The sequence below is a fragment of the Sus scrofa genome, chromosome 11 (assembly GCF_000003025.6).
Source record: "Sus scrofa isolate TJ Tabasco breed Duroc chromosome 11, Sscrofa11.1, whole genome shotgun sequence".
NCBI lineage: Eukaryota > Metazoa > Chordata > Mammalia > Artiodactyla > Suidae > Sus > Sus scrofa.
The window spans coordinates 25,775,758-25,790,936 of NC_010453.5; the positions used below are offsets into that span (position 1 = coordinate 25,775,758).

The window sequence follows — 15,179 nt, forward strand, 5'->3', positions numbered from 1 at the left end:
GTAGGCCGGCGGCTTACAGCTCCAATTGGACCCCTATTCTGGGAACCTCCATATGCCACTAGAAGCAGCCCTAGGAAAGGCAAAAGGACCAAAAAAATTGGCCATAAAAGAGCATGAAGTACCAATATATGTTATAACTCGGATCATTATGCTAAGTGAAAGAAGCTGGGCTCAAAAGACCATCTTTTGTGTGATTGCATTTATATGAAGTGCCCAGGGTGACAAATTTATAGAGAAAAGGTTGATGATGGTTGCCTAGGATTTGAGGGGAGAGGGGGACACAAAGGGGTGAGAAGTGACTGCTCCTGTAGGTACAAGATTTCTTTTGTGATTAGGAAGTTCTACAATTAGATGATGAAGATGGTTGCACAACTCTATGAATATACTAAAAAGCACTGAATTCTGCTCTTTGTATGGATGAACTTCCTGTTACGTCAATTGTATTCCGCACAACTGTTAATAAAGATTGAGGCAATTAAAAGCATATAAATATTTTGTCTACATGCACATTCATCATTTGGATGTTAAATACTTAACAATAGTAGTGGAATGATAGAGCACTGCAACTTTAGCTCGTAGATAATCCAGGAATGCAGCAAGAGCGCAGCAAACAGCAGAAGAAGGAGGTGAAAGTATACAGATAATTATGGTACAGTGCCTCGTGTGGTAAATGCGCAGAGGAGACTAAGCCAAGGGTTACAGGGCTTTGAAGGTCTCCAAAATACCACACGTGGGTTTGTGTGAAGGGAATGGGGAAAGGCCTCTAGGAGGCACCATTAGAGATGGGCTGGGAGAACTGGTCAGGCTTTTTGCTGGTTGAGATGATCTGGGGGGGGGGAGGCAAGGTGATAAGAAGGAAGCAGGCTGAGGCAGAGGCCCATTAACTGCTGTTAGCACATTTTGGCTGAACCGATAGTACAAGTAGCATAGGAATGGACCAGCAGTAGTGGTGGTAGTGGTAATATCGATAGCAGTAGGAGTCATAGGAGTAGGCCTGTAGCATAGGGCTGCCAAAATAGGCAGGGGTCTACAGGGGACAGTGTCAGTGCCGACAGGTCTCCTCTGGTGTCTTTATGATCCCCCACCCGCTGGCCTGCCTCTGATGGCTCATTCTTGGGAAGAGCTGTATCCTTGAGGGGTCTGGGGGTTTCTCCACCTTCCTCTAGCAGCTGTCAACCCAACACTGTGCAGTCCGGAGAATCTCTTTGGAGCAGAGGCCTTGCCTTCTCTCCCCTCTGTATCATCAGCATTGGGAGCAGTGCTTGGCATCAGGGAGCATTCAGAAAATACTGGAATGAGTGCATGAACACCAGGAAGTTGCAAGGTGTATTCAACGTGAAGTTTATTTTACACAGCTCCTTGACTCTTGTGCGGAGCATTTAGATGGGGGATTTTGGAAGGTTCTGATTGTGGAGGTCCTTGATTTTTGGTGCAAGGAGTTTACTAGCCAGGAAGATGGAGTTTCTGGGAATAAATGAAATTAAATTGGCAGTAGTGTGCAGGATTGTGTAGGTGGTGTCCACACTGACCAGGGTCGGGGGTCTTCTGTGGTCCATTGACCAAGGTTGGGGGTCTTCTGCAGTCCATTAATAATCTATCAGCTCTCCTTGCCTCTAGTATCTCTAAATAGAGTGGTGGCAACAGAATAGAAAGGATTAGATAGAAGAGGTACATTGAAGGAAAAATTGAAGATGCCAGGAAGTAAATACTCCTCAAAGAAATAGGGAAGTTAGGAAGCATATTTTTTTCCCCCAGAAGACAGTTTTTGCAGTTGTCAATCAGACAGTAAATTATTATTGCCCTTGTGTGTGTCTTTGTGTCTTTTTGAACCCTGAAATGGTATGTTGAATTCACAGACAAAATTAAGGCTGTGAGACTGCCACCCTGTGGACAACGTAACTTAAAACTAAAATTCTCAAGAATTACAAAATTTCATTCATTTAACATTTACTGTTATAGAACTCCTTATGATTCTTTCACATGAGTATATGTGGTTATGCTCATTAAAGAGAAAGTTGAAATTAGTTTGTCTGGTGAACTTTTTCTGGGGCTTTTAAGGAAATGGAATTTAAATGTAATCAGTGGCTTTAGACTATTGCAAAGAAATTCAAGAATGCCTATAAGGAGTTCCTGCAGTGGCACCACAGGATCAGAGCCAGGATGAAGGTTCGATCCCCAGCCTGGCACAGTGGGTTAAAGGCTCCCCCACCTGTGGCTCAGATCTGATTCCTGGCCCAGGAACTCCATATGCCACAAGGTGAGAAAAAAGATAATAGAGACTAATGACTATTTAAAAAAAAAAAAAAAGAATTAAAAAAAAAGAACTCTTTTTAGAGGACATGTTTCTTTCTCTAGAAACTTCACATCCAAGAGTATGTCTTTTAAAACATTGTGGCATTTAGGCCTATTGTAATATGGTAATTTCTTTTCTGTTGTATTTTTTTATCCTATTTCATCGTTCATACATCCTCGAGAGTTATATTTCTCGACGAATATGTGAAAACTTCCCCCACTGTCCCCCGCCCAAGTGACATTGGTATTCCTTTTCCTTTTTTCGTGGAGTTGGATTTTATAGTTAGAAATTCTCCATGCTTTGATGAATTGCCTCTGTTATATTTATGTAAATAATTTGGATTTTATTATAGTCTTTTATTTAGAAGGGCAGTCTGCTCACAAATTAAACTGGTAAACTAGCTTGACTCAAAATGAAATGGTGGTTGCAAAAAAAATTGTCTGCTCTTTGCAACTCAGGAAATGGTTCTGTCTAGAACTCTGCAAAATACAACTTTCCCAGCAGATGAGCTGTTTACAGCCTAGTGTTGTAAATGGCTTTCATGCTTCCTGGAGGTGGCTGGAGTGGCGAGATAGCCATTTAGCACCTGAAATGTGTGTTCGGAGAAGAAGTGAGCTGAAGGCTCATCTGGGGTCACAGTCTGAGGAAGAGACTGGGTAACGGGTCACCTGAGCTCCTACCCCCTTAGGTTACCAGATATTTCCCTGGGGGGACCTTGCATTTTGGTGATGGAGAGATTTTCAAATATCATGTTAATGATTTTATATATTCACATATTTCTTGGAATTATTGCTCTCAAAAGTGGGGCATGACAAACATGCTAATACCCTTTCCATGTTTAGTTTTATTTAACTTTCTCAAAGTAAGTAGATAGGACCAGGAGTGACTTTTGAGCAGTGTTTTGGCTATATTTACATGTTCTAGTCTATAGGTGATGTATACCGTGTAATTTTAAGTGAAGTAGACTGTTAATGGTGAAAACGTAGATGTTTATCTGGGTCCACAACGTACATTTACCATGTAAAAAACAGTATTATTTAGGTATTGTGTAAGGAAAATAACTTTCAAAATACTTCAGGGTCTGTTTTTGGGACAAAGAGCCAGTGAAACTAGAGATATATTTTTGTCTTCTAATTTTCTTTGGTGTTTCTTTTTTTTTTTTTTTTTTGTCTTTTTGCCATTTCTTGGGCCCCTCCCGCGGCATATGGAGGTTCCCAGGCTAGGGGTCTAATCGGAGCTGTAGCCACCAGCCTATGCCAGAGCCACAGCAACGCCAGATCCAAGCCCCATCTACACCCTACACCACAGCTCACGGCAATGCCGGATCCTTAACCCACTGAGCAAGGGCAGGGATCCAACCCATAACCTCACGGTTCCTAGTCAGATTCGTTTCTGATGCGCCACGACGGGAACTCTGGAAACTTCCTTTTTAGCTTCGTTTTAGATTGGGGGGGGATGCTACTTGGCTAGTGACTTCTAGATCCAGAGTCTTCTAGATAGTCTTAAATATTTACTTGTAGTTTAAGTTTTAATTTAGTTAACATTTCTTTTGGATTTGACATCCCAAGACCAGGATACATTTCTGATTAAGATGTGTTGATATGTTGCTTTGTGTGAAGCTTTTTATCTGTTTCCATTTTTAATTAAACCTTGAATTCCAGCTTTCAAGGTTATAATGGGATTTGTTTTATCCTAGTTTTCCTAACATCTTATTCCAAGGGCCCCAGAACACCCCACTGACTGGGGATGATGGGACCCTGCCACTCAGACACCCCCTGAGTAGGACAGGCACTGACCCAGCTGTAGAGCTGAAGTAGAAGGGAGAGTAAGACAGGGAAGGATTGTCCCAGGACACAGGTGGCAGGTAGGGGTGAGGGGAATTATTCTGCTGGAAGGCCAGACACACGCTTAAAGAACTCAAAACCTCAAGCAGGCTGCTGGCATCAGGACATTTCAGATATGAGTGGGAATGCCTTTCCATTATTACTAATTATTATTATTATTATTAATTTGCCATCTCATATGGACCACAGTTTTTATTGTCTTTTAGAATCCTGCTTTGAGGAGTTCCCGTTGTGGCTCAGGCATTAATGAACCTGACTAGTATCCATGAGGACATGGGTTTGATCCCTGGTCTTGCTCAGTGAGTTAAGAATCCAGCGTTGCTCTGAGCTGTAGTGTAGGTTGCAGATGCGGCTCAGATCCCACGTTGCTGCGTATAGGCCGGCAGCTGTAGCTCCCGATTGGACCTCTAGCCTGGGAACTTCCATGTGCCTAAAAAGACAAGAAAAAGAAAAAAAAAAACCTGCTTTGAAAGACTGTTTTCTTCTTTTCCATTTTTAATATTAATACCATCTGGATTTGTCTTTTGCTAGTTCATAGGGCACATTTTAAGAGGGCTTCTAACCACATGTTTATAAGAAAAAGAAAGCACATAAAGTTTATATAAAAGCAAGTCTGCCACCTGACATGCATTAGGATGGCTGCTATCAAAACCCCACAAAAAAACCCAAATAATAAGTGTTGGTGAGGATGCAAGGAAATTGGAGCCCTTGTGTACTGTTCATGGGTATGTAAAACGGTGCAACCACTGTGGGAAGCAGTTTGGTGGCTCTTCATACAATTAGGAATAGAACCACCATATGATCCAGTAATTCTGTTTCTAGCTCTATACCCCAAAGCATTAAAAGCAGAGTCTCAGAGTTCCCGTTGTGGCGCAGTGGTTAACGAATCCAACTAGGAACCATGAGGTGGCGGGTTCGGTCCCTGGCCTTGCTCAGTGGGTTAAGGATCCGGCGTTGCCGTGAGCTGTGCTGTAGGTCACAGATGCATCTCAGATCCCGTGTGGCTGTTACTCTGGTGTAGGCCAGTGGCTACAGCTCCGATTCCACCCCTAGCCTGGGAACCTCCATATGCCGCGGGAGTGGCCCTAGAAAGGGCAAAAAGACAAATAAATAAATAAAAAATAAAAGCAGAGTCTCAAAGAGATTTTATACATCCATGTTCTTTTTAAAAAAATTTTTATTGAAGTATAGTTGATTGTGTTAATTTCTGTTTACAGCAAAGTGACTCACTTCTATATACATATTCTTTTTCATGTTGTTTCTTATTATGGTTTAGCATGGGATATTGAATACAGTTCCCTGAGCTCTAAGGTAGGACCTTGTATATGTAATAGTTTGCCTCTGTTAATCCCTACCTCCCAGTCCTTCCTCCTCTACCATACTCCCCCTCCCGGGAACCACAAGTCTCTTCTCTATGTCTGTGAGTCTGTTTCTGTTTCATAGACAGCGTCATTTGTGTCCTATTTTAGAGTCATATAAGTGATATCATATGGTATTTGTCTTTCTCTGATTTATTTCACTTAGTGTTATCCTCTCTAGGTTCATCCACGTTGCTGCAAATGGCATTTTTTCATTCTTTTTTTAATAGCTGAGTAATATTCCATTGTATAAATGTACCACATCTTAACCCCTTCGTCTGCTGATGGACATCTAGGTTGTTTCCATGTCTTGGCTGTTGCAAATAGCGCTACTATGAACATAGGGGTGCATGTATCTTTTTGAATTAGGGTTTTGTCCAGCTATATGCCCAGGAGTGTATCATAGGGCACCTCTATCTTTAGTTTTCTGAGGAACCTCCATACAGCTTTCCAGAGTGGTTGTACCAATGTACAATCCCACCAACCATGTGAGAGGGCTCCCATTTCTTCACACCCTCTGCAGCATTTATTTTTTTGTAGGCTTTTTAATGATGGCCATTCTGCCTGGTGTACACCCATGTTCTTAGCAGCATTATGCACAGTAGCAAAAAGGTAGAAGTCACCCAAGTGTCCACTAGTGGATAAATGGATAAACAAAGTATGGTATTTACTTACACAGTGGAATATTTTTTGAGCCTTCAAAAGGAGGGAAATTCTGGCTTCTGGCCTGGGGGTGAGCAGGGAGTGGGGGTCAGAGCTCAGCATTCCGGGCATGATGTAGGAGAGGCCGGTGGCGCCAGCTGCCGAGGTCTTGCCCCCATGCCTGGCGGTCGCCTATCCTGTGCCCGCTACGCCAGGTGGGGCGGGGACCACCCTGCACACCCTCGGACCACCCTCTCTGTGAACCCCGCCGGGCCTGCACTCCCGGAGGCAGAGGGTCAGTCTTTTTTTTTGTTCGTTTTTTTTGTCTTTTTGCCTTTTCTAGGGCCACTTCCCTCGGCATAGGGAGGTTCCCAGGCTAGGGGTGGAATCGGAGCTGTAGCCACCAGCCTACACCACAGCCACAGCCACGCAGGATCCGAGCCGAGTCTTCGACCTACACCACAGCTCACGGCAGCGCGGGATCCTTAACCCACTGAGCAAGGCCAGGGATCGAACCCGCCACCTCATGGTTCCTAGTCGGATTCGTTAACCACTGCGCCACGACAGGAACTCCAAGAGGATCAGTCTTTTCAACCCAACCAGGACATAGAATTTAAGCCTTCTCTCAGAAGTGTCTGGTAGAGCTACAGCTAAGGGTCACCTGACCTTGTGATTGGCTAATCATCCCAGGACAAATTTGCTACTCAAGCATAAGACCGCTACAGAGATGTGTGATGTAAAAGCTTGGGCTGAGTATGTTGTAAAAGGGGCTGCAAAAGGACCCCTATGGCTTCCTTACAACAGTTACTTTAGCCCTTTACTCCATCGTTTCTAGCAAGTGCTGTACTGTCCTGGAAATTGGCCAAGATCGAGGCCAGGGAAAAAGGAGCAAAAGAAGAAACAAAAACGTCAAGAATATGTTGCAAAAGCTAAACAGCTAAAAAAAGATCGAAGGAATGAATAGGCTCTGCAACTAGAGGAAAATCATTTGGAAAATTATGCAGCTCTGGAAGGACCACTAAGGTTTCTTTTCTGGACCTTATGACAGGAGTATTTAGTAAATGAAGTCTGAGCATATGGAAGAATCATGTTAGTTCTCACCTGTACTATATATAGCAACTTTTAGGCTTTGGTGTGGAAGTCTCTTGACAGTTACTGTAAATTGGCATTTATGCTACAAAGGCTTCTTTAGTCGTTTGCCTTTTTCCCAGTTTAAGTACTAAAAATGAAAACATCCTGTGGATAAAAATGACTTTAGAATGTGAACTCTATTCAAATAATGGCTTAAAATGGGGTCCTGTTCTGGACAAAGGAAGTTAAAAATGCAAAAATCAGAATTGTCCTAAAATGAGAAGTGTGCTTTAGGAGTTCCCGTTGTGGCTCAGTGGTTAACGAATCTGACTAGCATCCCTGAGGATGTGGGTTCCATCCCCGGCCTCGCTCAGTGGGTTATGGATCCAGTGTTGCCATGAGCTGTGGTGTAGGTTGCAGATGCAGCTGGGATCCCAAGTTGCTGTGTTCTGGCGTAGGCTGGAGGCTACAGCTCCGATTCGACCCCTAGCCTGGGAACCTCCATATGCCACGGGTGCAGCCCTAAAAGACAAAAAGACCAAAAAAAAAAAAAAAAAAAAAAAGTGTGCTTTAGCTGAAGAGATTCAGTATATTACTTACATCTTTTATCATAATTGTTTATTTCTTGGAATAGAATCATTTCTGGCTTTCTCAGAGCAAAATAATATTCAATGAGTATTTCTATTTTCTGCATTTTTCTCATTTTGACTTTTGAGATACTGGTAATTATTAAACATTCTGCATTTTTTAAAATCTAATTTTATACAGAATTCTCATTATCTTAACTATTTAGAATAACACTTTCTGGATATAACAATTTTTGTACTTATGAACACTGCCATTTTCTTAGAAGTGACTTGTTGAATAGAGTAACATTCTGATTTAAAGCTGGCAGTAAAAAGGCCAAACTTGGTAGTCCCTTGGAACCAGCTTATTCTCACTTGTGCTAAGTAGAAATGTGAAGTAGTTAAAATGTCTGATCAGGACTTCCCGTCAAGGCTCAGCCGTTAATGAACCTGACTAAGCATCCATGAGGATGCAGATTCAGTCCCTGGTCTGGCTCAGTGGGTTAAGGATCTGACGTTGCCATGAGCTGTGGTGTAGGTTGCAGACGTGGCTTGGATCCCGTGTTGCTGTGGCTGTGGCGAAGCCTGTTGGCTGCAGCTCTGATTGGACCCTTAGCCTGGGAACCTCCACATGCCGTGACACAGGTGTGACCCTAAAAAGACCAAAAAAAAAGTCTGATCAGATAATTTGCTGATTATATAGATACTACTTTTGTTTTTATTTCCATTCTTTGTTTCAATTCATGTGGTAGCAATGCCTTATACTTTTTGGTCAAACAGGTTTGAAAATTAATATGTCAAATTTCTTATGAGGAAGTTTTAAAGAATAACAGTTAAGTCATATTTCACAAGAGGTAAAGGCTTATTTAACATTTGGAAAATTTTGTTCAGCATAGTTATTGGGCAAAAAGGTGTAAATTATGTCAAAGTGAGAAGGAGCTAAAGGCTATTTCCTTTAAATAACTGGAACTTTTTAACATGGCTTTTATAAATGCACAGTTAATAATTTCATTAGCTGTTGGTAATTAATAGCTCATTAAGGTTTTTCTCACCTCCGATAATGAATTTTACATTACAGAAAATTGTCCAGTAGCTTTAATTGAAAAATGAAACTATATATTGAAATAAATTTGATACTTTTAATTTTTTTATTTTATTTTATTTTATTTTATTTGTCTTTTTGCCATTTCTTGGGCCGCTCCCGCGGCATATGGAAATTCCCAGGCTAGGAGTCTAATCAGAGCTGAAGCCGCTGGCCTACACCAGGGCCACAGCAACGCTGGATCTGAGCCGCGTCTGCAACCTACACCGCAGCTCATGGCAACGCCAGATCCTTAACCCACTGAGCAAGGGCAGGGATCGAACCCACAGCCTCATGGTTCCTAGTCGGATTCGTTAACCACTGCGCCACTATGGGAACTCCTGATACTTTTTTGTAAGAATAAAAAAGGAGGGAAATTCTGACACATGCTACATCATGAATGAATCTGGAGGACATTGTGCTAAGTGAAATAAGCCAATTACAAAAAGACAAATATGCATGATTCCACCTTCGTGTGGGACCGAGAGTAGTCAAAAATCATAGAGACAGCAGTAGAATGTTGATTTGGAAGGCTGGGGGAGGGCGAAGTTTTGCAAGATGAAGTGAATTCTGGAGATAGGTTGCGAAATGAACTCTAGTGATTGGGAAACAGTATGAATGTCCTTATTACCACTGAACAGTATACTTAAATGGTGAAGATGGTAAAACACATATGTATAACACCACAATTTTTAAAAGGCAAATTTGTATTTGGATATGCAAATTATAAGAGTAAAAAGCATCTGTAGTGACATCGAAGCTAATAATTCAGTCAGTGTTTAGGTGCTAGTTGCTGGGGATATAACAATGAAAAAGGCAGACAGATCCTTTACATCTCATCGGGAAAGACAAAGACATTGGTTGGACAAATTGAAAAGTGGTTTGCATGTTAGATACATTAATAGGGGGACCATTCACAGAGTAGATGGGGAGTTCCCATTGTGGCGCAGTGGTTAATGAATCTGACTAGGAACCATGAGGTTGTGGGTTCGATCCCTGGCCTTGCTCAGTGGGTTAAGGATCCCACGTGGCTGTGGCTGTGGTGTAGGCCAGCGGCTATAGCTCCGATAAGACCCCTAGCTTGGGAATCTCCATATGCCGAAGGAGCAGCCCTAGAAAAGGCAAACAAGACAAACAAACAAACAAAAAAACAGAGTAGATGGAAAGGACTGTATTGCAGAGGCTTTCCTGGAGTTCCCATCATGGCTCAGTGGTAACAAACCTGACTAGTATCCATGAGGACTCAGGTTCGATTCCCTGGCCTTGCTCAGTAGGTTAAGGATCCCGAGTTGGCATGTGCCGGCAGCCGCAACTCTGATTTGAATCCTAGCCTGGGAACTTTCAAATGCTGTGGGTGTAACCCTATACAGACAAAAAAATAGAAAAGGCTTCCCTAAGGAAATGACATTTAAACTGAATTTGAAGGGTGGATAAGCATTGGCCAGGAGAAAGAAGGGATGGAAAGTGATGGGAGCCGGGGGGGGGGGGGGGGGGGGGGGGGGGGGGCATTATGCAAATATTCCAAAGCAGGAAAGCAAGGGTGTGCTTTGGGATATGGAAGAAGGTCTTGAGGGCTTTAGTGTATTGGAATGTGATAGAAGATGAGAATGGCAAGTATCAGATCAAATAAGGCATTGTAGGTCACATTAAGGATTTTGAGTTTTAAACAGAGTGGGCAGATACTGAGCTTTAAGGCAGGGTGTATGGAGGTAGAATGAGGTGAAAGTAAAAGAAAAAAAATACGATTTTTTTAAATTTTAATGTGCCTTTTTAATTTTTTTCTTTTTAGTGTGTTTTTTTTGTTTTTTTTTTTTTTTTTTTTTTGGCTTTTTAGGGCTCCACCTGCAGCACATGGAAGTTCCCAGACTAGGGGTCAATTCAGAGCTACAGCTGTCAGCTTACACCACAGCACCTTGGGATCTGAGCCACATCTGCAGCCTATACCACAGCTCACAGCAACGCCAGATCCTCAGTGGGGACTGAACCCACATCCTCATGGATACGGGTTGGATTCATTTCTACTGCTCCACAAGTGGGAAATCCTAGCATGCCCTTTAAATATAAGCTACGGACTTAATCTGGTGCTTGAATGTCAGAGGGAACCGTGGTTCCATTATATTTATTCAGATGCTGTATAGTTGCCAGCGTGGCCTGTTAATTTGGTACCGTGTACTTAAAGCGTGGTTGAAGGGAGTTGTCAAGGGTAATTGACCAGAGGTGATTTTCGCCTTGGACTCCGATTTGGTAGTGAAACCCTGCAAACGGATGGGTTTGCCCAGGGGGAGTCTGGAGTGAGAAGAAGCTTTTCCACAGACCTCTTAGGACCTCTGGGGTTCAGTGGTGCCGTGGAGGACGTGGGGCAGAGCAGACGGAGGAAAAGCAGCGAAGAATTAGGGGAAAACCAGGAGAGAGCAATGATTAGTCCAACAAAACAAGTTCTGCCGGTTTTAATTGGATTTAGTTCTGTGTGATCATTGACTTTGGTTAGAATGGATTGAATGCCTAGTAGGGGCAGAGTTAGATTCCAATGAGTCAAAGAAGGAGCGGGAAATGCAAAAATGGAGTATAGACAAATCTTTGAGCAAGGTCGGCTGTGGAGGGGGCTGAGAAGAGTGGTAAATGAGTGTGACAGTTGGGGATGTCAACTATTTTTTTTTTCATTATAAAGAAAAGCTTGAATAAAAAAATGCCTTCTTGGAGTTCCCATCGTAGTGCAGTGGAAATGAATCTGACTAGGAACCATGAGGTTGTGGGTTTGATCCCTGGCCTCGCTCAGTGGGTTAAGGATCCTCCAGCGTTGCTGTGAGCTGTGGTGTAGGTCGCAGACTGGCTCCGATCTGGTGTTGCTGTGGCTGGGGTATAGGCTGGCAGCTGGAGCTGTGATTGGACCCCTAGCCTGGGAACCTCCATATGCTGCGGGTGCAGCCCTAAAAAGGCAAAAGACAAAAAAAAGCCTCCTTTAGATCTGTGAAATATTTGAAACATATATTAAACATCCTACTGAATCCCTAAATAGGATCTGTTGAATTATAAATATCATCCCACTGACTTAATCCGGATACGACGGTGTTGTGGGGCTGTGTACACACAGGTGCAATCTGTCAGGCCTGCTGCGGTACAAAGGTCTGTGTGACGCTCTAGTAATTTCTGGTCATCTGGGGAGTAAAAAATAAGAGAATTCTGAGTTCATTGAAGACCTAATCTTTGGTGTCAGACTCAGGAGTGTGTCTTTAGGTGATTCTCACGCGTGCGTTCTGTGGATTGGCTTTGGAGAATGGTCTCGAGAATGTTCTACTTTGAAGTCCTACATGCTTTTTAAAAGCTCTCTCATGAAGCTTAAAAGAGATATGTTATGTCACACACTTAGTAAGGAAAGATCTTTACAGTTTTGTCCTCCTGTATGATTTGGGGTCGTGCTAACAGTTGTGGGTTTTTTAGGATGAAGCTAGCTTGATCTTTTTTTTTTTGGCTTTTGGTTTTTAGGGCCGCTCCTGTGGCATATGGAGGTTCCCAGGCTAGGGGTTGAATTGGAGCTGTAGCTGCTGGCCTCCACCACAGCCACAGCCACAGCCAGGCTTCATCTGGGACCTCCACCACAGCTCACGGCAATGTCAGATCCTTAACCCACCAAGCAAGGCCAGGGATCGAACACACCACCTCATGGTTCCTAGTTGGCTTTGTTTCTGCTGCAGCATGGGGACCTCCGATCTTTTTTCTTGATTGTAAAGGGGATACCCGTTCTGGATAAGTACTTCTCTAGCCACCATTCATACTTCTTCCCTCCTCTCTGAGCTAAGGGCCGTGTTGCTTCCTCCTCTTGCCTTGCCTTTGTTTGCTCTTACAACGTCCTCTGCTGATAGTATTCTTCTCCAGCCTCTTTTACAGGGCTGCTCCCTTATCACTGAGGTCTCAAAACAGCTGTCACATTTTCTAAGAGGCCTTCCTATCTAAAGTAGGTTTTCTTGGTCACCCTGTATGTCACTTTGTTGATTTCCTTCATGTGGGAACAGGGACTATGCCTCAAATGTTTACTTGAGTCCACAGGTAAACCAACTATATCCTGAGTTTGCAGAATGGTGCCAGGCACATAGCTACTTCAGTACCAAATGACACAGGTGAATAATACAGATCATCAAAACTTTACTAACCAGGAGTTCCCATCGTGGCACAGTGGTGAACGAATCCGACTAGGAACCATGAGGTTGCAGGTTCGATCCCTGGCCTTGCTCAGTGGGTTTAGGATCCGGCGTTGCAGACGTGGCTCGGATCCCATGTTGCTGTGGCTCTGGCGTAGGCTGGTGGCTGCAGCTCCGATTGGACCCCTAGCCTGGGAACCTCCATATGCCGCGGGAGCGGCCCTAGAAAAGGCAAAAAGACAAAAAAAAAATTTTTACTAACCAGCATACGTTCTATAACCTTTCAGCTGATCATTGTTTCAGATATTGAAATGTGGACCATACATGTATAAATGTTGTTTGCACAGTGATAAAACATACTGTTTTCTTTTTTAATTTAATTTTTAAAAATCGAAGTATTGTTGACTTCCAATGTTGTAATCATTTCTGCTGTACAGCAAAGTGATTCAGTCATATGTAGATGTACACTCTTTTTTTGTTGTTGTTTTTGTTTTTTGTCTTTTCCAGGGCTGCACCTGAGGCATATGGAGGTTCCCAGGCTAGGGGTTGAATCGGAGCCGTAGCCACCGGCCTACACCAGAGCCACAGCCACTCGGGATCCGAGCCGCATCTGCAACCTACACCACAGCTCACAGCAACACCGGATCCTTAACCCACTGAGCGAGGCCAGGGATCGAACCCACAATCTCATCGCTCCTAGTCAGATTCGTTAACCACTGAGCCATGACGGGAACTCTGATATACACTCTTTTTTAAAAAAATTCTTTTTCCTTGTGGCTTATCATAGGACATTGAATATAGTTCTTTGTGCAATACAATAGGATCTTGTTTATTCCCTCCATGGCTAATAGCTTCCATCTGCTAACCCCAGCCTCTCCTTCCATCCCTCCCCTTGGCTACCACAAGTCTGTTCTTGTCCATGAGTCTGTTTCTCTTTCATAGATAAGGTTCGTTTGTGTCTATTTTAGATTTCACGTATAAATGATATCATATGGAATTTGTCTTTCTCTTTCTGACTTCACTTTGAGAATCAATAGTTGCATCCATGTTGCTGCAAATGGCATTATTTTGTATTCTCAGTCCATCTCTCTCCCTCTTCCCTTCCCCCTGGCAACCACAAATCAAGTAGTATTCTGTGGTATGTATGTACCACATCATCTTAATCTATTCCTCTGTTGATGGACATTTAGGTTGTTTCCATGTCTTGGCTATTTCGAATAGTCCTGCTGTGGACATAGGGGTGCATGTGTCTTTTTGAATTGTTTGGTCTGGATATATGCCTGGGAGGGGGATTGCCGGATCTTAGGGTAGTTCTATTTGTATTTTTCTGAGGAACCTCCATGCCGTTTTCCACAGTGGTTACACCAGCTTAACGTTTCCACTAATAGAGAAGGAAGATTCCCTTTTCACCACATCCTCTCCAGCATTTATTATGTGTAGACTTTTAATTTTATTTTATTTTTGTCTTTTAAGGTTGCACCCATGGCATGTGGAAGTTCCCAGGCTAGGGGTCGAATTGGAGCTGTAGCTGCCAGCCTGCACCACAGCCACAGCAGCATGGGATCTGAGCTTTGTCTGTGACCTACACCACAGCTCACAGCAACGCCGGATCCTTAACCAGCTGAGTGAGGCTAGGGATCAAACCTGTGTCCTCATGGATAGATACTAGTCAGATTCATTTTCACTGAGCCATGATGGGAACGCCTATTTGTAGACTTCTTAATGATGGCCGTTCTCTGCTCTGAGGTTGTGAGAATGAAATACCTTTGAACATCTTCTCTTGTTTGGCCACATTTTGTTTTTGTTTTTGTTTTGTTTTTTGTCTTTTTGCTTTTTCTAGGGCCACTTCCCAGGCTAGGGGTCTAATCAGAGCTGTCGCCGCTGGCCTATGCCAGAGCCACAGCAATGTGGGATCCGAGCTGCATCTGCGACCTACACTACAGCTCACGGCAACGCCAGATCCTTAACCTACTGAGCAAGGCCAAGGATCGAACCCGCAACCTCATGTTCCTACTCGGATTCATTAACCACTGCACCAGATGGGAACTCCGATTTGGCCACATTTTCTGAATTGCCCATTCATGTCCAGTGCCCATTTTGCTATTTGAGTGATTCAGTTAATAGTTTTTTCTTTCCTGACACATTTTATTGCGAAAGGTGGTTTTATGCCACATCTCCAGCAACGCTG

The 15,179-nt window shown here is 43.2% G+C and overlaps 1 protein-coding gene and 1 pseudogene across 2 annotated transcripts in view; both read left to right on the top strand.

The window, feature by feature from the left end:
• ELF1 (E74 like ETS transcription factor 1) overlaps positions 1 to 15,179 on the top strand; it is a 124,524-nt gene that overhangs the window by 3,668 nt on the left and 105,677 nt on the right. The window lies entirely within an intron of this gene.
• On the top strand, positions 6,594 to 7,600 carry LOC110255821 (annotated as a pseudogene).